Source organism: Serinus canaria, chromosome 10, assembly GCF_022539315.1.
Source record: "Serinus canaria isolate serCan28SL12 chromosome 10, serCan2020, whole genome shotgun sequence".
NCBI classification, from domain to species: Eukaryota; Metazoa; Chordata; class Aves; order Passeriformes; family Fringillidae; genus Serinus; species Serinus canaria.
This window is the reverse complement of record NC_066324.1, coordinates 8753835-8775030: the sequence shown is the minus strand read 5'-3', so window position 1 is coordinate 8775030 and position 21196 is coordinate 8753835. Positions and strand designations below refer to the sequence as shown.

Genomic DNA, 21196 nt, shown 5'->3' with positions numbered 1-21196 from the left:
TGAACACCCCTGCCCTTAGGAAAGGCAAAGCAGGGGCAGCTTCTGATCAGCCAGCAGCAGCCCAGTCCCACTGCCAGCACCAGGGCCAGGACAAAACCCCAGCCAGAGTGTCCCCAGGGTGCTGCTGGCCCTGCCTGCTGCTTTTTGTGCCTCTGGAGCAGCTGGGGCAGGAGGCTGAACCTAGCTCCCAAAACAGCCAAGAGGATGGCACAGGTGGTTCAGGGAACAAAGTTTGGTAAAGCAAGCAAAAAAAAAGATTGCTTTTTAATTAAAAAAAAAATTATTTTCAAAAGTATTCAGGGCTTTGATGAAAGAATGAAACAAAAAAGTTTCAGGACAAAAGCAAGAAAGAGAACATCAAACTTTGGCTTTTCAAAGGAGGAAAGAAGAAGCAGCTTCTCAGGAATCAAACATGCACTGAAATGAAATCTCTGCCTCTGCTGTAAAGACTGTGCTGTCTTCCCCTGGAATGGTCATAGCAATGAGCTTTGAAATTTCAAGCAGAAATTGTGATGAATTTCAGTAAAGCAGTGGGGGAAAGTCCTCAACCCCCTGCAATCTGCTCCCTCTCCTCCATTCCAAAAAAAAGAAGCTGGAAATACTTTTTCAATTTTTCATCTATCTCTGCATGAGGGGCTGAACTCTGAATCAAGTTAGGTGGCTGTTTTCTTGATTTCCATGTCACTCACATTATTCATCCAAACCTGGACTCAACAGCCTTTAGTTTTCCAGTAGGAAGCCCAGCATGGATTTTCTGGACCAGTGATACCAATGGATTTCTTGCAGCAATGCAAGGTAAAATTATAATAAGGACTCTCCCAAACTGTTGATTTCACCATCCTTCTATCAAAAACAATAAATAGCTCTTATTTCACTGCAGACTGTTTTCATCAACTTTCTCAGGTTATGATTGTTTTTCCTCACAAAGCAGTGGAACTTTTGAGATGGAATCTTTATCAAATGATTCTCCTTTTTTCTTTTTTTGTTTTTTTTTTTTTTTTAAGAAAACCAAGCTCCCTTTAGGATGGAAAATTTGCAGCATGCAACTTCTCACTGGCAAAGTGGGGTGAAATTCCTGAAATAACTTTCCTCTTTCTCACCATCCCTAAGCCAAGAGGTTTTCACTGGGTTACACTGGCATGTTGTGGTGGGAAGTATATTGATAAGCACTGTATAACTGCATGTACATTTTTGGGTGGGATACACATCAGTAATTCTTCTGTGCTTTCCAACCTAATTAAAAGCCAAAGAAACATGAACAGCAATAAAAAGCCAAAGAAACATGATAGAATAAATACATTTACCTCCCTTGTGAAAGATAATAGGCTTTGCTGAACCTAACCTGACAAAAACTGACATTTCAGACATGCCCAGCAGGTCTGTGATATTTCTAGAGCATACAAGGACAAGTGATCTGAAAAGTAGAACAGTAATTACTGCATGACTGCAAAATATTCCTTCATTAAGGATCTTCAAGAGCTTTAAGATCCAATACAGAAAAGTGTGTGGGAGCATGTTTGACTTTAAGAACACCTAAATCCCCTTAATTTCAATCCCATGAAAGCTCTCCCAGGTTTAAATCTCCATTTAAATGGTCCTAGGTTAAACCTGTGCTTCACATGGAATCAAAACAAGCCCAAATGACTGTGAGTGCATCTCTGACTTATGGGAGAGCTGAGACTCTGAAACCATCTACATCCTGCTGGTCCTGATTCTCAGTCAATCCTCAACCTGCCTTTGGTCCTCACACATGTCCCTTCAGCCCCCAGTGAGTTGTTCCTGCAGGGAATTGCAGGCACAAGTGGTCACATTTAGCTGAATGCCTCACTGCAAAATCTCACCAGGAAAACAAACTGAGTGTACAGACATTGCATGGCTATGCATCCCTTCATGCACATCTGATACCTGCACACACTCCTGGGCAGAATTGCAGATGTAATAACTCAGCAGTGTTCAAATCTTTGGCCATGAACTGCTCAGAAATGCCTTGGACTGAAAGTCTGTTTTCTGGCTACTTGACCTGCTCCTGCCAGCAGCCAAGAATATATCTATCCATCTCTGTTGTTCCATGTTTATGTGGCAACACAGAAAACCACAAGGAACGTGGGACAGACACAAACAGAGATGGTCCAGGCTACTGCCAGAACCCACACAAGGCAGGAGAGCCAGCAGGGAAGGAGGACTAGTCATTGGCTCACCCAAGAAACGTCCCTCTGGAAAATCTGGCACACCAATGGTTTTCATCTGTCACCAGAGACAAAAACAATTAGTGAGAATAAACAGAAATGGACTTGTTTCCAAAATGGAAAACTGAATCACTGGCTGCCAGGAAGTGGCTGGGCATGGGGATGGGTGCAAGTGTCATTGCAAGGATCTTATCTCCTCCATGCTGGAAAATGACTGGCTTGTTTAGAAGAAATTGCCAGTTTTCTAGAAAACCTGTTTCTGTCTGCTCTAATCTGTACAATCCTGGGAGACAAATGTTGCTCCTTTTATCTGGATGATGCTTGGGATTTGTGCATTTTAATTTGTGTCAGATTTCTTCAGAGCACAGGTTTGGTTATGAAATGACCTCATTTTCCTTTCTTTGTCTATCAGCCACAGGTTCCTACACGAAGTGGAGTCTCAGCAGTTTTCTTACCTCTCTTTTATGGATGTTTGAACATTTTCAGTTGCTGCAAGGGCAGGGTTTTCACTGGTAACTGTGTCAAAGTGCTGCCTACCATGACTGCTCCTGAGCATGCATCCAGCACCACGGAGAATATCCCAGTGCTGGTGAACAGGAGCACTGTGCCATTTACCTGCAATGAGAAAAGCAGAGCTAGGTTACATGGAGGCAGGCTGAGGAGCCTTAGACTGTGATCCTGCTCCTCCATCATAGAGTTACAAGCAAGGAAAATATCTGCATTTTAAAAATACCTATAATTTTAAATGTATCATTGGTACAGATGAAGTGACATCATTGATTGTTGGTCAGTGGAAGGAGGAAGCAAAACCCCTTCTCAAAGGGGTACAAAACCATGAGCAATGAGGTCATCAGCATCTTCTGTGGATTAGTAAGACACATATAGGAAGCCAAGAATCCTGAGAGTAAAATGCTTAGTTCAGCCTTAATACAGTTTCCTTTCATGTGGGGAAAATTACTGTCACTGGGCAAAGCAGATTTGCCCTTGGAGCAAGGGAGAGGTGCTGAGACAGCAGACAGGGGAACAGAAATCCCACATGCTTCTTTTTTGTTGTTTTCCCTGAAAATGTAAATATCCAAACCAAACTATTCCTTCTTGGAAAGCCTGTCCCAGTGCCTCGAAGTTGTAGCAGAAATAGCTCTTGCTCTTCTCCTTTCCTACAGCAAGAACTCCTTCCCCAGGTTACACATCTTGAGATGTGCCATGGTTTTTACTTTTAGAAAGCCAAAAGCTCTCTGAGCAGCCTGGCACTGGTGAATCCTCCCAACATCCTGGGGACAGCCCATGCTGAGAGAACAGAACCTCCACCAAGGAGAGCAACAGCACAGCAAGGTCAGGCTGTCAGAACACTGAACCCAGGATACACAAGACTGCTGTGCACACAGTTTTCCAAAGCCTGCAGGACCAGGAAGTTCACATCCCATCACTCTGGAACATGTATGTCTCCAGGGAATACAAGGCCAGACTAAATGTGGGAGCCAAGTATTGAAAAGTGACTTCTGCAAGATGTCAGAGGATGCTGAATGCAATATGGGGTCAAGGGTAAGGGAAACATGGGTGGGCAAAGGGGAATGAGAAAGAGCAAACACAGACAAATCTTTTGCCTGTCTTGGCTGTCTGACCATCCTAAGTGTGGGAAGTGTGTGAAAATCTGGATGCAAGCACAGCAGAGAGCAACCACCCCAGCAAACAGACCTGCAGGTGAGCCACTGCAAGGGGCAGCTGTGATGTCTGCCCTGTCCTGTCCCATCTGCACACTGCAGACCCCTTGAGGAGCCAGCACACAGCCCTGTGGGACCTGGGGCAGGGCACACCACAGCCAGCTCACTCAGCCTTTGGGGAAGTTTAAATTTAAAACATCTCTGACTTTTGCATTTCATTCAGTAAAACAAGAACAAAGCATGTCCTTCATTTTCCAGATGTTCTGTGCCTTTCAAGATGTAGGGCAAGAATCCCCCTTTAGGCACTAACCTTACCATTTGCCTATACCAGCCTTTACCTCAGGTAGGACTACACGTGCTGAAACTAAAACTTCCTTAGAAAAACAGCACTTTGCATTAAAGCCTTAAAGAAGACAAAGAAGCTTTGAGGATTCCACACCTCTGCCACGAGCCCTGCACACACAGGTGTCTGTGCTGCACCACGGGGAGGATGCTGCCTCCACTAACACCTGCTTGCTAATGGCTCTGAATACATTTCTGACTAGCAAGAAACCTTGGCTGCTCATATTCCTTAAGGATGCTGTACCAGCTTTGCTTGGCATTCTTTAGCATTAATTATAATTCAGTAGCACGCAGGCGTGTAAGCCTTGGCAGCGTCCTTGCAAGAATTATTTCACTCACCCTTCTCTGTCTAGACAGATATATAAGTCATGTGCAGGGAAAATCTGACAGTTCCAAAGCTCTTTAGTAGTGAAATATGGTTATTTTTATCTTTTAGTGCAATGCCAGCAGAGATAATCAAACAAACAAACTTGGTTTTTCCCCCACATCCTTTGTAAACAATGGCTTCTAGTTTGTTTTTTCCTCCCCTTCCTCTACATTAGAGCAGCGGAGTTAATTCTTCTTCTGAGGTGATAAAAGGCCTTTTTTTTCCCCTAAGAGCTCAAATCCTCATCTGAATAGAATACAAACTCCCAGTGACTTTAATTGAGTTAATTGTAAGGGAGAACAATGTACTTGCCCCTTCCAAGGGAACTTCCCATTTCCTTCTGCCAAGGCTCAGCAAGATTCTGCAGTAACTTTCCTTGGAGATAAAGCTTCCCCTATTTAACCACTACTTCAAATGCAGTAAAACACAAAATACCTTAATGAATGCAGATGTAAAGAGGGTTTGTATGTCTGCCCTGCCAAGAGACCGGATCTGGATCCTTGTGTACTCAACTGAGGGTGTGCTGCTGATAGCAGCCTGCAGTTACACCAGAGACAACCTCAGAAACTGGCTTGCTAACTGGTTTCCATCAGCAAAACCACACTGGGTATCAAAGCCCAGATATACATGATCCCACAAGTAAGAATCCTTTACTCAAATTGTGATCCTGATTCACATTTAAGTGCTCATTGTCAGTATTTATAAAAGGGCTGTTGTGATGCACTTTGAGGGATCCTCTGATAAACACTCTGGCTTGAAGGAAGTTGAGCATGGATTTCACACCTATAAAATCAAGTGCAGATCTGTATGAGCCTGAGACAGTTCTGCACATTTAGAGGGGGGTGAATTTACAGCAATTGAGCAGAAAAGCTGCCTCTGCTTTTTCAGTTTTTCCTGTTAACCGGAATTACTTGCTGGTTTGAAACACAGCAGCAAAGTCTTTGGAATTCAAAGCTCATCTAAAATAAGGCCTCCCAAGAGTCCTCTGGTTCTGGTTTAAAAGCAAGAAATGAGGGGGAGAGGTGCCATGAACGTGCACCCACCTGCCTGCCCCCAGGCATGGTGACATCCCCCCAGAGGAGGAGCAGCAGCTGTGCTGAGGCTGCTGTGCAGAGGGACACAGGTTTGCTTGGAGTTACCAGCACCAGCTCAGCCCAAAGCATGCATGACAGAAGCTCCAAGGCAGCCAGGGCTTCTGGCCTTTGGAGTTCATTTTTATTTCTAACTGTTCCAAGTATGTGTTCAATCCTGTCCATTCTGCAATTCAGGCTGAGGAAATTATACAAACAGCTCAGTTCAGCTCCAGGATCAAAAAGATACATGAGCTTTACAGGGATTCTTCCTTCCATCTCTTTTAAAACTAAATATTTTTTTCTATTTCTCCGGAAGAGAGACTGAGTAAGCTTGGTTCCTTTCCAAGGATCCAGCATGTGGGGTTAAAAAAAGAAGGGGAAACATCCCACTTGTTATGAAATGTCTAAAAAACAGCAACAGGAAAAGAAAAAAGCCAATCCCATAACTTCTGGACTCTGAAAGGCTAAAAAAAATAACTGCTGAACTAAAGAGAGAAGCAGAGTGCTGACAGTGCCAGAATTCAGTCAGGTTAGACCCATCAGTCTGCGTGTGCCAGCTCCAGATGGCTGCTGGCAGCTCACGGCTCCCCTGCCACACGTGTGACCATTTTTCCTGCTATTTAGTAGTAAACAACATGTTTACAGAATTTGGGCAACCTTTTTTTTTTGTAAAAAAAAAGGAGGATTAATTACTAAATTGGTGTTTCACAACTCCTGTGATGAGAGAGACCTGGCCATCATCAAGGAGCCTGGTTAGCAGGGAAGGCATTCCGGGATTCGATTGCTCATGTGTTATGGTTGAATGAATAAATATATCCCATCTTATTTTCAAATCTAGCATTTGTGGATTGATTCCTGAAGTAGCTGCTTAGTCAGGTGAAGCATCATGGGACTCATGGTTAAACCACAAAACACTTTTTTCCTGCCTAACTATTTTAGCTGACTGAGAAACACAGTTTCGTAACATGTTTTTTTTAACCAAAGGTGTCCTTAAGTCTCACAAAGGCAGTGCAGGACTTTCAGGAGTCTTCATGCCTCCAAAATAAGAGATGTGCTTTGGTGCTCACCTCTTTTCACAAAATCTGAGTTTTAGAATAGGATTATTTTAGAAATCTCTTTCTGTGGGCATGTGAGGAGGTTGGAGCTTCACAAACTGTCTCAGTGCTGGTCACGAGAGGGGTGTTTCTCATGGCCCTTTGGGGTACAATGGGTTTAAACAAATATTTTCATCATGCCCACACCTGCAGCACTCTAAGCAGCAGGGATGCACGAGGAGCCCAGCCCAGGCTAGAAATCAGCCCTTTTCTGAGCAGCACTGCCAATCTCAGCCCGGGTACAGACAGAAATCTACCCCAGGTACTCCAGCCTGGAAACTCTTTTTGGCCTGAAATCAGGGAGGAGAGCATGCAAGGCACACAGACCTGAATGTTAACTATGAGAAAGAGAAAGAAAGTGCTGGGGTAAGAAAAAGACCCCAAGGGCTTGCTGCCCACCCAGGGCACAGCAGGGCTCACCCCTGTTGGGTGGAAGAGCCACTCACCAGTTCCATGTGCTGGACACTGTCCCTGTCCCTCGCTGGGACACCTGCCACCACCTGGGAAACAGCTTCCCTGGGATGGCAGAGGGTGACACACAGCCAGTCTCCTCTGCTGGGAAAAAGGGCAGGCAGGGGCAAAGGGAAAAAATGCACTTGAGGGCTTGAGTACAGAGAGATGGTCTGCAGCCAAGAGTACAGACTTCAGGGGAAAACAAAGAAATGTCCTTTGAGGTTCTCTTTCTGCTCTAAAAAAACACAACAAATCCTCAAGGCCAAAGAAAATCAGATTTTTTTTTTTTTTTTTGCTTTGTCTGGAAACAACGGCTGCTTATTACAGAGGTCTGATCCAGGGACCCCAGCTGACCTCTGAGAACTTTGAGTCAGGTGCCAGGATGGCTTAAAACCAGGGATTTTCTCTTCCTTGCCCTGCAAGGCTGAGGTACAACCAGTCACATACCCACTCTGTCTCCTGAGGCAGCCAGCTCGCTGCTGCAGGAGAGGGAACCAGCATCCAGCAGACATTTCTCCTGGGGCACAGATTCAGGAATTAGAAAAGTAATCTCCAACTTGAACCAGAGCCACAGTCTAAAGAGACCTGCTTCCTCCACTTTACAGTGAAGTTTATTATTATGGTTTCCATTTTCTCCCTGGCTGTTTCTTCAATGTCAGTTTAGAATAACTAAGGATAAAGTTAAATCATCTTTTAACTCCTGTTTCCCCAAATTTTGGCTTACACATTTCCAAAAAAATTGCCCCTATGTCTTTCCTTCATCCTGTGGTTCCCATTGCCACCCTCTTTCAGAGAAAAAAAGGCTCCAAACGAGAAACCTTTGGTAAAAGCCTCAGAACCAAAGCTGCAATTCTTTTATTGATAGGAAGGATCTCCCACAAAAGACCCCAACACCCATTCCTGTCTGTGAGGGGCACTTGTGCTGTGCACAGCAGAAAGCCACATGAAAAGAAAAACTAACCACCAAGACAATTAGCTTTTGGGTTTTTTTCTCCTTTCTCCCCTCTGAAGTGGCTCAGCATGTAACACCAAGATGCCTGAACCATGGTTTGCTTTCCTTGTGTCACCAAAGCCTTCCAGGATTTAAATTCAAATTCTTTGAACTACCTGCATTCCTGGTGAAAATGGAAAATATAAATTTGGCTTAGAGAGGAAAGGAAGCACCACCTTCATCATCTGCCTCTCTGCATTCTACAAAGCTCAGGAAGTCCGAATTTTTCCAGAGGATCCCCTGAAGTGACCCACCACCCATCCCTGCCTGCAGAGCAATAAATGAGGGGAAACCAGTTCATTGTGGTCTGCATGCCTGGACCTTTACTTTGCTTTACACATGGACAGCAATAAAGAAAAGCTGTTTTGGCCTTTTTCTGGTTTTTTCATCAAAACAAAACAAAGCTATCTCAGGATGGGAGAGGGGACAGGCTGTTCTAAAATAATAAATCAAAGCTACACAAAGACCCATCAGCTTAAGCCAGATACTGCCCTCTAGACTTTAACCAGCTCCAGCTGTGTCATAACAGAGCACAGCTCAAAAACGGATATATTTGCAGAGGATCTGGCCTCTGACTAGAGGAAATGAAAGAAATGCACCAGAGCCATATTCCTGGAATATTTTTAGGATGGAGTCCCAGGACATTTGGCTGTTTCATAAGGGTGATTTGCATTGCATTAGCACATTTCATCCCCTGAAGTCACCATCACAAAAAGAGCTTGTCACTCCCCCAGATGCTGGGGAGTGCTTTGGTGCTCTACTACACTGACTGCCACCTCCCTGAGGAATGAGAAAGGCATCAGAAAAGAAAACTAGACGGTGAAAGAATTAAAAAAAAAAATTGAAAACCACGGCTGTGACCACCCTGAGTTGCCAGGTCATTTGGGAATAGGAGAGCAGGTGAGCAGGCTGAATGAAGCAATGAAATCAATTACACCAGGATTGAAAAGATCAAATGAAAAGCACCTACTCTGGAGTTTGTGGAGGAAGAGATGGAAATAAATACTGTCCCACCACAAAGGGCTTGGGAAGAGCTGGGAGAAGCAAAGGTATTAGAACTTATCCTCTGTGTAAATATTGGAAAGATTAAGGGGTTATTTTCTCTTTAAATTCATGGTATTTATCAGTTTTCCTGTTTAGTTCTGCACTTCAGTTCTGTTTCTTCAGCTTGCACAAAACCCACAGTAAACCCTCCAAACTACCTGTGTGTGTGGCTGAGCTGGGCTGCAGCTCCTCCAGGAGAAGCAAAGGGAGAGAAGTCAGCACAGCTGTGGGAGGGTTCCTGGGCTCTGCCCTGCAGCTGGCTGAGATCCTGAGCTCCAGCCACTGCCAAAACTGAGGGAGAGGAGCAGCAATCAGGCATGGGTTGGCTGGGGCATGGAGTCCAAAGTAAAAGGGAGTTGGGTGCATCTTCCTCTGTCCAAAGTAAAAGGGAGTTGGGTGCATCTTCCTCTGCCCTGGCAAGAGATGGGAACCCTGAATTCATGGGGATCCCAAACTACAAATTCAAAGTAATTTCAGAGTCCTACCTGAAGGCTGGGGGAACACACGTAGCTTTAGATGCTTTGGGGCTTAAAAACCAGCACAAACAAAGGAGACAAACACACTTAAAACACAAGGGATAGAAATCAGACTTGCTAAATGAAATGCCAGTAGCAATAAACAGGACCGCTTCTGTGTCTTCTGCTTTCATTCTTAGGAGTTTCATGCAATAAAAACAAATGAAAATATTTTTAGGTAGAAAGTCTAACTTTCCATTGACATGTACAGAAAACTAACTTAAGCTATTTAAGGTATTTGCACCCCAAAACTAAGTAATTGTGTTCACAGCCTTTTCTAATGAAAAGGTTTGTTTCATTTTATAGATAAGGAACTTTCTTCTTTTTTTTTTCATTTGTGTTTCAAATCAGGCCAACATTTTTTTTATGTTTTTACCAAAAAAATTGGTCTTTAAAGGAGGAAATCTTAAAATACACTCACAAAAAGTCAGTGTTTAGTGGGTCCCAGCTGTTTCAAACATTGCCTTGAAAATTTTTGACATCAGACCATATAAAACCTGACATTTCTGTCCCTCTGTTACTGTCATTCCACAGTCCCCACAGTGCACTTCATGCATTTTTACCATTATGTTTATCCTGCTTGTTTTCTTTTGGAAAGGGTTGGATGAAACAAACCCAATAATTATTTGGGCTTTTTGCACCAAGATATTGGCATTTGCAGTTCTGGCTCTTCCAGGTAAAGCAAAAACATCAGACAAAGTGTTAAAAAAATGTTCTGTTTTGGCAATGAGCAGGCTTCCTGGGATAAGCAGAAGCATTAAAAGGACAGAGGGAAGGCAGAAAAGCAGGCGAGAGGTTTCCTGTTCTGTACCATGTGGCAGATAGAGATCTGCACGTACACACATCCATACCTCATTTACAGCCCTCAGAACACTCCTCCAGTTCCACCCTGAACTCTCAGAAGCAAAGACACCAGAGAAATGTGATCAGAAATGTGATCAAGCAGCAGAGGAGGGGAGACTTCCCTGAGTGGGGGGATGTAAAGCGAGGCACGTAACTTAGAGATGAGATTTGGCTGGAACAAAGATACAAAAAGTGCAAGTCTGGGGCTCTGACTGCCTGGGAGAGGATGGATAACCCTTGTTCAATACTGGGAGCAGCACACAATATTGGCTGTGGCAGGTCCTGGGTGAATGGGCACCATCCAGTGCTGGGTTCCTGGTTGTCCTGGATGTCAATCCTGGCTGTATTTCAGTAAAGGGGACCTCTAAGCTGATGAGTGTTTTTCTAGAAAACAGCCCTGCCATGTTTATTGACATGGTGTGTCACATAGCTGATGAACATGGAAGGGCACAGTCCAAATCCTGACCTCACTGATGAAAATCTGGGGTAAACTAACCAGGGAATGCCATAGAGTACAACTGAAAATTACATCTTTTTTTCCTTGGGCTTGAAAAAACAAGAGAGTTCCATCCAGTGAGTCAGTCTCCCCCAACTGTTATTACTCCTATTTAAAAACAACCCCTCTGACATTTTGGTCCACATCTACGTGAGCTGAACTTTCAAAGGGAGTGAGAGAACTGGGAATTTCAAACTTTCCTGTTCATAATATGGGAACCAAACAGAAATCCCCACATGCTACTTTGGTAAGTCTCTAACAGACTAAAGTTTAAACTTCAAAGGACCATAAAAAATGCACAGCCCCTATTTAGCCTCCAACCCATCCCAAGAATAAATCACAGGAGGTCACTGCTTCTTGCTCTCACTCAGGATACAGCTGGTTTTTCTCTCACAAAAATTCTCCCAACAACTTGCCCAGCACTTGGCCGAATCTCCTCTGGCACAAAACCTGCTTTCAGGACAGTCACCTCCTCTTCAGCCAGCAGCACTGGTGAGGAAAGAGGAGTGAGAGCTGCCCACACACCTCCCTGGGGCTGGGAGGAGCAGAGAAAGGGCTGCAAGGACCTGCCCATGGCTCTGCCCCTTTCTCCCAGCTCAAGCTGCTTTCCTTGAACCTCCATTCCCCACCAGCTCCCTGCAGATGTATCTCGCTCCTCTTTTCTTAGATTTTGGCTTTTTTTTAAAGTTTTCTGCCTTCAGCTCAAGCCCAGTAAAGACACCCAACCCCCAGAGTGGCAAACAGGGCTGCTGGTGAACATCCAGACAGTTTTCCCAGGGCCTTGCTGCTGAGGATAGCCTCTTCTGGAGGAATGCTTTTTGCAGGGATTGCAACCAGCCAGGTGTGTGTTCAGCTAACCAGAGTCAGGTGTGTTGGGATTTAAATGCCTTTCCTAAATACTGCTATTTAGGAAATGCCATTAAAAATTCAAAAGCATCGGCTATATCTTAATATAAATTAATTTTTTTTATCCACATCTCCTTAGGCAAAAAGAATGATTTTTGGTTTTTTTGAAGCTCAACAAATTACAGGGGGGATCCTGCCCTGAGGTACAGATCTGCTGATCCTCATGAAACCAAGGTCTGACTCAGACAGCATTTGGCTTGCAGACAAATGTGTTCAAGCAAAAATAAGAACTTCCTGCATTGAAGCACAGTCCATCATTTTATCATGTCTTCTCCCACCCTGCATGTTTCATGGAGGAATCCCATGCCAGTTCAGTTCCTATCTCTTCAATGTCTGCCCAAGCTCTCTATCACAGACTCTTGTGTATTTTGTATTTTCCTGCTGCTGTGCCTTGGATGCACATCAGGTCAGGAGATTCTCCCTCAAGACCCCCAAGCCCCACTCCCTGGGCCAGGAGAGGGGTAAAGGCAGGGAAAACCCCCCAGGTTCATATGCCAAGCTGCACAGTGACCAGCACCCTGCTTTGCCACCCTGGAGCTCTCTGAAGCTCAGATTGCTCTAATTCCTGCTGTAATGTGATCACCTCAGGAAAGATGTGTCTCCTCAGAGTCACCTTGTTAATCCCAAGTTAATTCAGAGAACAGAGACCAGCAAGGAGCAGGAGAGGAGGGAAAACTTCAGGGCTTTAGGATCGCTTGGACGTGGCAATGCCAGCACAGGCTTCACCCAACTGCACAGAGTGGTGCAATCTGCAGCCTGGTGTTCTGGCAAGTGCTCCAGCTTCTTTCCAATTATAAAAACAAATGCATATAAATCTTGTGGCTTTCATCCATGGGTTGATCTGTGGGTAGTTTAAGGGATTTAAATAGACAGGAGGGAATTCAAATAGATCTGCTGACTTCTGTGTTGTGTGGATGATTAACTCTGAATCACAGATGTTATCAGGAGGGGCAGGTTATGAAACCCAAGTAGCACTTTGCTTTATTATTATTGGAAGTAGTGGTGGTGTTCCTTGTATTGCATCCAGATTTAGGGGATGGAGGGGTCAGAACTTGTGCATGTACAAGAACAAGAAAGCATTCACAGCCTTAAACTGTGAGCTCCACTTTGAAATACTAATGATGCCTTCCTGAGCATTTATCAATCTGGGAAGCAAGAGGAAAAGCTCACTTGGAACTAATTTGAAAAAAAAACAATTAAGGAAATATCTCTAAACTGGGCAAGACTGCAACAAGCACAATCTAGCCTTGTCTTGTTATCTTTGTTTTTCTCCAGACCTTATCAACACTAAGGAATTTAATCACAAAAATGACAAGTAGCTGAAAGTATGAATCAGACTGGCATTGAATAATAAGCCATAGGAAAAAATCTACCTACACAACTTGGCAAATACAAACGTAGTGAGTCCCCCAGAGCCTGAGTGCAGACTTGGGCTGTGGAGGTTTCCCCGCACTGAGATCTCCATCTCTGGATGGGTTGCAGCCTCCTGAAGGCTTTGTGTCACTGAAGGTCAGAAAGGTCCAGGATTTTTAAAGAGAAGTTTAGACACAAGCTCATTCTGGGCTCTTGAATTTTCAGAAAATTAAGATTGTTCACTGGTGAACCTGATAACAAGCCCGTGAAATGGAGGAGCTGAGCAGTGAACCTGTGCCCATCCCTGCACAAACACCACAGCAGGAGAAAGGCTGAACACATGCCTGGGCACTCACATGGGCATCTGCCCTTTTCTTTGCTGTTGACAAGAAATTTGGCCCTCCCCTCCCTGTTTCTTTTTATAAGATTCTCATAAAGGTCCAACTGCTCCATCAGGACACCAAAGAGCACTGTGCACCTCACTGTACATCTCCAGGCACATTTCCCTGAATTCCCCCTGTCAAACCACAGCAGAGAGCCCAACAAGGGAAAACCCTTCCCTCTGAGCCTCAGCAGACCACGTGTGAAGGTATTTCCCTGTTCTCATTAAAAGCAAGGAATGCTTCATCTAACTGCCACTGCTCCCAGGCTGCCTCAACAACATGACTTATTACACTACACTTCAGATATGTGCTTTGAGGAGATATAATTCTTATCTTTAGATGTGCTGATAGCACAGAGAAGCCTGGCTGACTTACTGAACAGCCCTGTGCCTTTGATAATAGTATTTGCCTTTGCTTGGAAAATTTGCACAGGCACAATGCCTGGGTCATTAAATTGAAGGATTAAATTTCTGACTTTGATTACTCTGTGAAGTGCCAATTTTTGTACTGCTCTCCAGCACCCAAAAGAAGGCACTTACTGGCAACCAATTAATGTTTTCCATCCTGTCCTCCAGGCTTACCAGCCTCTCCTCCATCTTGTAACCAGCCTGATTTCTCTCTGGACCTTTGTGCTTCAGGACAATAATTTTGAGGAAAGCCCTTAATAAGTCTTACAGATAATTCTCAATCTTCTGTGAAGCAGAAAAAAATACCAACACCTCCCCTCCCCCTAAAAAAACCTCCCTCAAAAACCTCACAGCCAACACTGCCCCCCAAAATTAAAGATAAAAAGTAAACCAAATCAACCACCCAAACTAAAGGAAAGGAAAAATACAAACAGCTTGGAGAGGGTGAAGTCATGGAAACCACTCCAACAAAAAGACAAAACCCTTGAAGAAGGGATCTGAGGGTGCATAAAGGTTTTGCACTCAGTTTTTCTGCCCTGAAAGGAACCCCCAGCAGATCTGGACTGATTCTGGAGCACACTTCATTGCTAGGCATTAAAATTCCAGCCTGTGCTCTCCTGTTCACTTGCCAAAACATTCAGAGTTACTTGCCCTGCACATCCCTTTTCCAGAAGCATCACCCCATCCTCCTGCTCATCTTCACACGCAAACTCCCGGGCATGAGACAGACAGCTCTTATCTGTAGCTCCATCAGGATTTCTGCTGAGCCTGCAATGTTCCCTGCAGCCTGAAAACACAACCTGCAGCTCTCCAGCACAGCTTTGTGTTTGCCCATCAGGCAGTGAGAGACACAGATCCCCTGAGAGACACAAACCAGTCCATCCCTCCCTGGGAACAACCCTGGCAGGCATGGAGCAGCCTCCCTGCAGCACCTGGAGACACTGGAATTCCAGTTTGATGGGGGCAAAGAAACGGAAGGGTTCCTCTAAACTTGGTTTGAATCAGTGGGAGGGAGGCACAAGTACTGCAGGGAGGGAAGGAAGTGGCGGAAGGAAGTGGCGGAAGGAAGTGGCGGAAGGAAGTGGCGGAAGTGGCGGGCGGAAGTGGCGGAAGGAAGTGGCGGAAGACGGAAGTGGCGGAGGAGAGTGGCGGAGGACGGAAGTGGCGGAGGAAGTGGCGGAAGGAAGTGGCGGAAGTGGCGGGCGGAAGTGGCGGAAGTGGCGGGCGGAAGTGGCGGAAGTGGCGGAAGTGGCGGAAGTGGCGGAAGGAAGGAAGGACGGAAGGCAGGAAGGAAGGAAGGAAGGAAGGAAGGAAGGAAGGAAGGAAGGAAGGAAGGAAGGAAGGAAGGAAGGAAGGAAGGAAGGAAGGAAGGAAGGAAGGAAGGAAGGAAGGAAGGAAGGAAGGAAGGAAGGAAGGGTTGAGATAAAGATCTGCTGGCTGTGCTGTAACTGAGCAAACCCACCCCAGCAGTGCCTCTGAGCTCACTGGACAAGATTCCCAGCTCTCAGCCCTGCCAATTTCAGCTGAGTCATGTGAATTCATCCCGAGCAGCTCCTGCCCACCCCAGGAATCTGGGTGTTCCAGCCTTGTAACAGATGTCTGCACTGGCACAAGATCTCCTGGGTCTTTCTACCATGCCTCAGGTGCAGGGAAAGTGTTAATCATGCAAGTATCCAACATTAATGATATCCAAATCCTGGTCCACATCTCCCTGTCAAATTCTTTATTTCCCCTCTGGCCTTCCTTCAGCCCAGTGCAGATCACTCTGGAAGTGTGAGGGCAGCCTGCAAAGGCAGCAACCTGGACACAGCCACCCATCAGCTCACAGTGACAGGACTGAAAACACTTCAGCTGTTCACTCAGGTTATTTCTGAAATTATTAACCCTAGAAGATTGCTGGTAAAGTTCATCCAAATGTGATTTCATTTGCATCTCATGTTTGGCACAGATGCTACTATTTTAAAAGAACATTTTTTGGAAGTTATGCAGTATTTTGAATTTTAAAAGAACAGATAAACATAAAGCCACTTGAGACAGGTAGAAGTCTGGTTTTCTATCTCTGATTACTCTAGGCTCCACAATCTGAGATTTCTCTCATTCCAGAAATCATTGGAATACAATGCTTAGTAGAGGTCATGCATGAAATTGCTTAGGCAGGCACTAACTTTCCTTCAAACTCCAAAAACCACTTTTTCTCCTTAGTTCCTTCACCCTTCCATGGGAATCTCACTTCTCCATGTTTTTCCATGCAGTCTGGAGATTTCACTATTGCATCAGCCTTAAGTCTCACACTAGTGAGCATCCAGCATACTTGAGTGTAGACAGAGCAGACACACAATTCCTTCCCAATTATTCCTTAGCAAGAAGCTCTAAATGAAATAAAGTCAAATTGTGGTTTTCCTTTGTTACAGTTTATTTCTTGCTTATGATTCTTCAAAGCAGCTACCTTGCCAACAGTTTCTGGATCAGAAAATCTACAAACCTTTGCCCAGTTCAAATAACTGCTTTTGTACAAGACAAAAGGAACCACAACCACATTGTGGTTTTCAATAGTAAAATGTAGTTAAATGGATGCTTGAACAAAAGTTAAAGCTGAGCTTTACCAGAGCCCTGGTGCTGCCTTCAGATTTAAATTCATGCCTGAAGATTGTGGGCCAAAGCTTTGGCAAGTGTGAGCTGGCCATCAGTGACCTGGCAGAGGATTTAGCTCTGCAATTGCAAGGAGAGAGCTCACCATTTGGACAGATAATAACTGCAAAACCAAGACAGATAATAATTGCAAAACTCAGGTTGTCATGAGCAACTAGTAGGTTTTCCTCTTCCTTAAAGTGCACAAAGGTGTATTAATACAGAAAAAAAGTGATGTAATTCTGATAATTCCCCTGTGACAGTAGGGTCCAAACACTGATCATGCAGCAACTCAGTCATGACCCTACTACACATCTCAATCAGGTGTGTGTCACTCTGGAATGGGCAGGTACAAAGAGGAAACACTGCCTTCCTCTGGTGCATTCCCATGGGCCTTCATAATGGCATCAAAGGACAAGATCTTTAGATTTTTTTTCAGCTCCAAAGGTCAGGGGAACTAAACAGAGGTCCAGCTTTGGCCAAAACTATCCTACCCAAAGCCACAGCAGGGCCACTCTGCCAGAGGAGCAGCAGATGGGTGTGGGGTTTGGATAATACTGGAGGGACTTGGGAGCCCTCCAGGTTCACCAGCAGAACGTGCTGCTTCACATCCCCAGTGCCTTTGCCTTCTTTCATGCCAACTATCTCAAACCTGCTCTGGCAACCTGAGCCTCTGTTGTGTGTAATCAGGTCAGGTTTCACCAGCAAACTCTGGCTTTTATACCACGGTGTGTTTTTAACCATAACTGAGGGCTCAGACAAACTGCAGAAGCCAAGGTGATGGCCAGGCTTTCTTGTGGTGCTCTTCCCTTGCAGCATCTCCTCTGTGCACCATGGCAATGCCCACCCCTAACAGTGGGACCAGTGCAAAGCACAAGTCATTTCATCAAAGTAAGAACAGCACTAAAAACCAGAAATGAAATCAAGCAAAATGAAGAAGATTGCAAGGGAAAAAGCAGCATCTAAAGTGGATTTACCCTGTCTTTATACAATGCTAAGAAAACATGGGAAATAAATACAGCAGAGCCTGCAATCTTACTGTGCTGAGACCTAACATTTTAAACCTTCAGTCAGAAAAACACAATAATTCCAGTGCTGTTTGGATTACAGTAGATGCAAAGTTTTGTGCACATTCTGATGCATTTCTGCACTTTATATATATGGGAGATAAATTATGTGTGCAGTGACTAGTACAAATAAATGAACCAGAGCCAGAGCTCTTCTGGAGGGATTTCAGGGACAGCAGGCCAGGACTTACTTGGATTCTATTTCAAAACTTTCTGGAAAGAGAAACCTCTCTGCACATCAAAAAAGCTGCACTAGAGTGAAACCAGAACCATCTCTTAGCATCAGTTAGTGTCAAGCTTTAGAACCTTGTTTCCACCCTCTCAGAACTTGCTGAGACCATCAAAAGGTCACTTATGAATATTTGGAGAAAATGATAAAGAAAATAGAACGTTTTCTATCAACAAGGGGCAGTACCTGTTGAAGTTGCTGGGGTCCAGGATGACATTTTCAGGTGCTCTGCCATTCCAGTGGAGGATTTCACCCTGCTGGAGCAGGACAGCAGGCTGGCACTGCTGGCACTCGGCTCCCCTGCTCACACCTCGCAGCCACAGGGATGGGAAGGGAATGCTGCTCTGGCAGGGGGCAGGCTCAGGTTCCTGGGGCATCTGGCCTGGATGTAAAGCTGAGGGTGAAAGGAAAATGACAAACATGTCCATTAAACCAGCCAGGCACAGCCATAACATGTGCAATTGATCATCGCTGCCTGTAAATGGTTTCTGCCAATGAAGAGTTCAGAACGTTTGGAAAGTCACTGAAATGTTTCCAGTTCAAATAAAAAGGTAAACTAGAAATAGCATCTGCAGCCATCCACAGGGACACCATGAAGTGAGATAGGAGATGTACAGTGCCATAAAAATGTTCACTATTCAAAATCTTTAGGGAGAAGGGTAATCAAGGAAGCATCACAAAGTAACTCTTTTTTTAATTCAAATAACTGCACTTTAAAACAGGCTTATTCCATTGAAAATACAGAAAACTGAAGTTATGTCAATGGTCTTTGGACCAGACCCAGTTGTCTAATAGAATCCACATCTTTGCTCTCAAGTAGCAGACTAGGCTGAAATTCTGGGGGCTAAAACTTGATGTCCTGACTGTATCACCTTATAGACTAAGTACCAAAGTCCAAGGCTTCAGCAAAGCTCTTCTTGCAGGGACCAGGAGATGCCTCTGACCTGCAGCTCAACTCTACTGAACAATTACAAAGCCACACTCCAGCTCTGTACTTTCTCTGCCCTGCCATCACTCAAAGGCAAGTTTGTGTGGCAAACATTAATTTTGAGGCTGAATGTATGACACTGCCCTGCTTTCCCCCATGTGAAATTCCAGTGCAAAAGGAAGATGCACAGCTAGTCATACAAATCTGTCTCTGCATGCAGGGCTGTTTCAGGCAGCTTGTCATGTTCCTGAAGGGTTTCAGATGCACAAAGGACAGATGAGGACATCAATAATCCTGCTGCCTTCACTCTCCTACAGTGTGGAATAACACTCTTTGCATCAAGAACTTAAAACAGCCAACATAGAAATCCATGGTAGCTCACAAATGTCTAAGCTTCTACATGAGCATCCATCCATCAAAATTATTTTTAAACTCAGTTTGTGTCTCTGAGTTAGATCTAGATGGAAGCAGTAGTTTCTTATCAGATTTTAATTTCACAAGGACACAAGTGCAGCCAAGACTAGCAGGGAGGTTAAGACTCCATCTATCAGGATATCTGCCTGCTAATGCAGGGCACTCACATCTCCAGATCTGCTCCTCCTGTCTACAGAAACTGAAAGCTCTGCAAAACCAGACTATCTCTCATTGCTTTGTGGGGTTATTTTAGTTATGGATTCAAGTGAGTTCAGCCCTAGTTCCAATTTCATGCTCAGAAGGATCTTGCAGTTGTTCCTGCTTCTAGTGTTGATTTTGAGCTCCTAAGGATCTCCAATAGATGGACCACATTTGTCTACCCCTCCTCTCATCCCTGGATCCAGCAGCCTCATGCTGAATGCTTAAATTAAACATTTGGGTCTCAAATGGAACAGCACAAAAGTGGTTGTGAAAGTTTCTCAGATATTCAGTCCACTCCTCCTTTCACACCATTACACCTCAATGATGAGAAGCTATTCTGAGTGGTATCTGCAGATACTGGAAGATTAAAGTGGATCCCAGAATGACATTAACATACATTTTTCCTGATAGCTGAAACTATTGATCAAGGAATTCACTCCAAACAACATTTCTGGGCAGTAATGCATTTGCTCATTCTTGATGGACCAAGAAAGACTGAATTATTTTACAGTCTGATAAAAAAAGCCTTTTTTATCTATGAAACCAAGAAGAAAAACTTATTTTGCATTCACATTCAAACCATGGTTGGAAAGCCAATAACACACAGTAACCCTCATTTCACTCTCACCCCATCAGGATGGGGTAGTGCTGAGGTTGGAGCAGGGGATCCATCAGGTACATTCAGACCTGAAATCCCATCAGTGTATTAATTGTTCTCAATCCAAACAGCATTTTCTAATGAAAACCAGTTAGAATGAACACTTATATTGCACTTAGTACAAAATTAAATGCACCAATGAAAAGCCAAGAAAGGAAGGAGATGCACTCAATGAGTCCCAAAGATTCCTAGATTACAGGTTACCAAGAACAAAAGATTCCTATGTGCTTTAAGCTATTTGTGTAAAGATTGAAAAAAATAAAAGGGAGTGAGAGAGCCATGCATGGCTTGAGGTGCTTGCTATTGTGAATGAGCCCAAAGAAGTGCTGGAATAGTTTATAGAATGCTTCAATGAGGTGATGAGGAAAGGAGGTCAGAGATTTTTTGGTAGCATTTTCCTCCAGGTGTGTAGGGGCCAAGACACAGGTCTGACATTAAGGATAATGATCACAGCTCTTTGGAGAATGAAATGGTCTTAACCAGAACAAGGAAAATGCCATGTATGCATTATAGAAATGTTGTAAATTTACTTGTCAGTGACTTGTAGAGTGCCATTTGGTCTCCTGCATGGCAGTGGCCACTGAGTGAATGCTGTCCAGAAGCTCAAAACAGCAAGAGTGTGATCTTCAGTCCCATAGAAATACAACAGTATATCTGACAGATCTCTGAACATGTTTCTTACTAAAGGAGGGTACAGCCCTGATCAAGAAATCCAGATCCTATGTGAAGAGACTGCTTTGCCCAGGTGGAACATCACTAAGTCAACAGGAATGAAAAATCCATCCACTTTCTAGAATGAAAAATCCATCTTCCCTAGAACCACCTCCATAATTTTTGGTTACTTCTATCAAAATCTTTAAAAGAAAATGGGTCACAAAGGGACTTCAAAATAAGAGAAATGGTGGCAGATTAATGTGCTAGTAGAAGAGCTGGTTAAAACATTATAAAATGTGAGCC

At 44.2% G+C, this 21196-nt stretch overlaps 1 protein-coding gene and 1 pseudogene across 2 annotated transcripts in view; both read right to left on the bottom strand.

The window, feature by feature from the left end:
- CEMIP (cell migration inducing hyaluronidase 1) overlaps positions 1-21196 on the bottom strand; it is a 99616-nt gene that overhangs the window by 57091 nt on the left and 21329 nt on the right. The window lies entirely within an intron of this gene.
- Positions 1-21196, bottom strand: part of LOC103816204 (cell surface hyaluronidase-like) — a 43262-nt pseudogene that overhangs the window by 1161 nt on the left and 20905 nt on the right.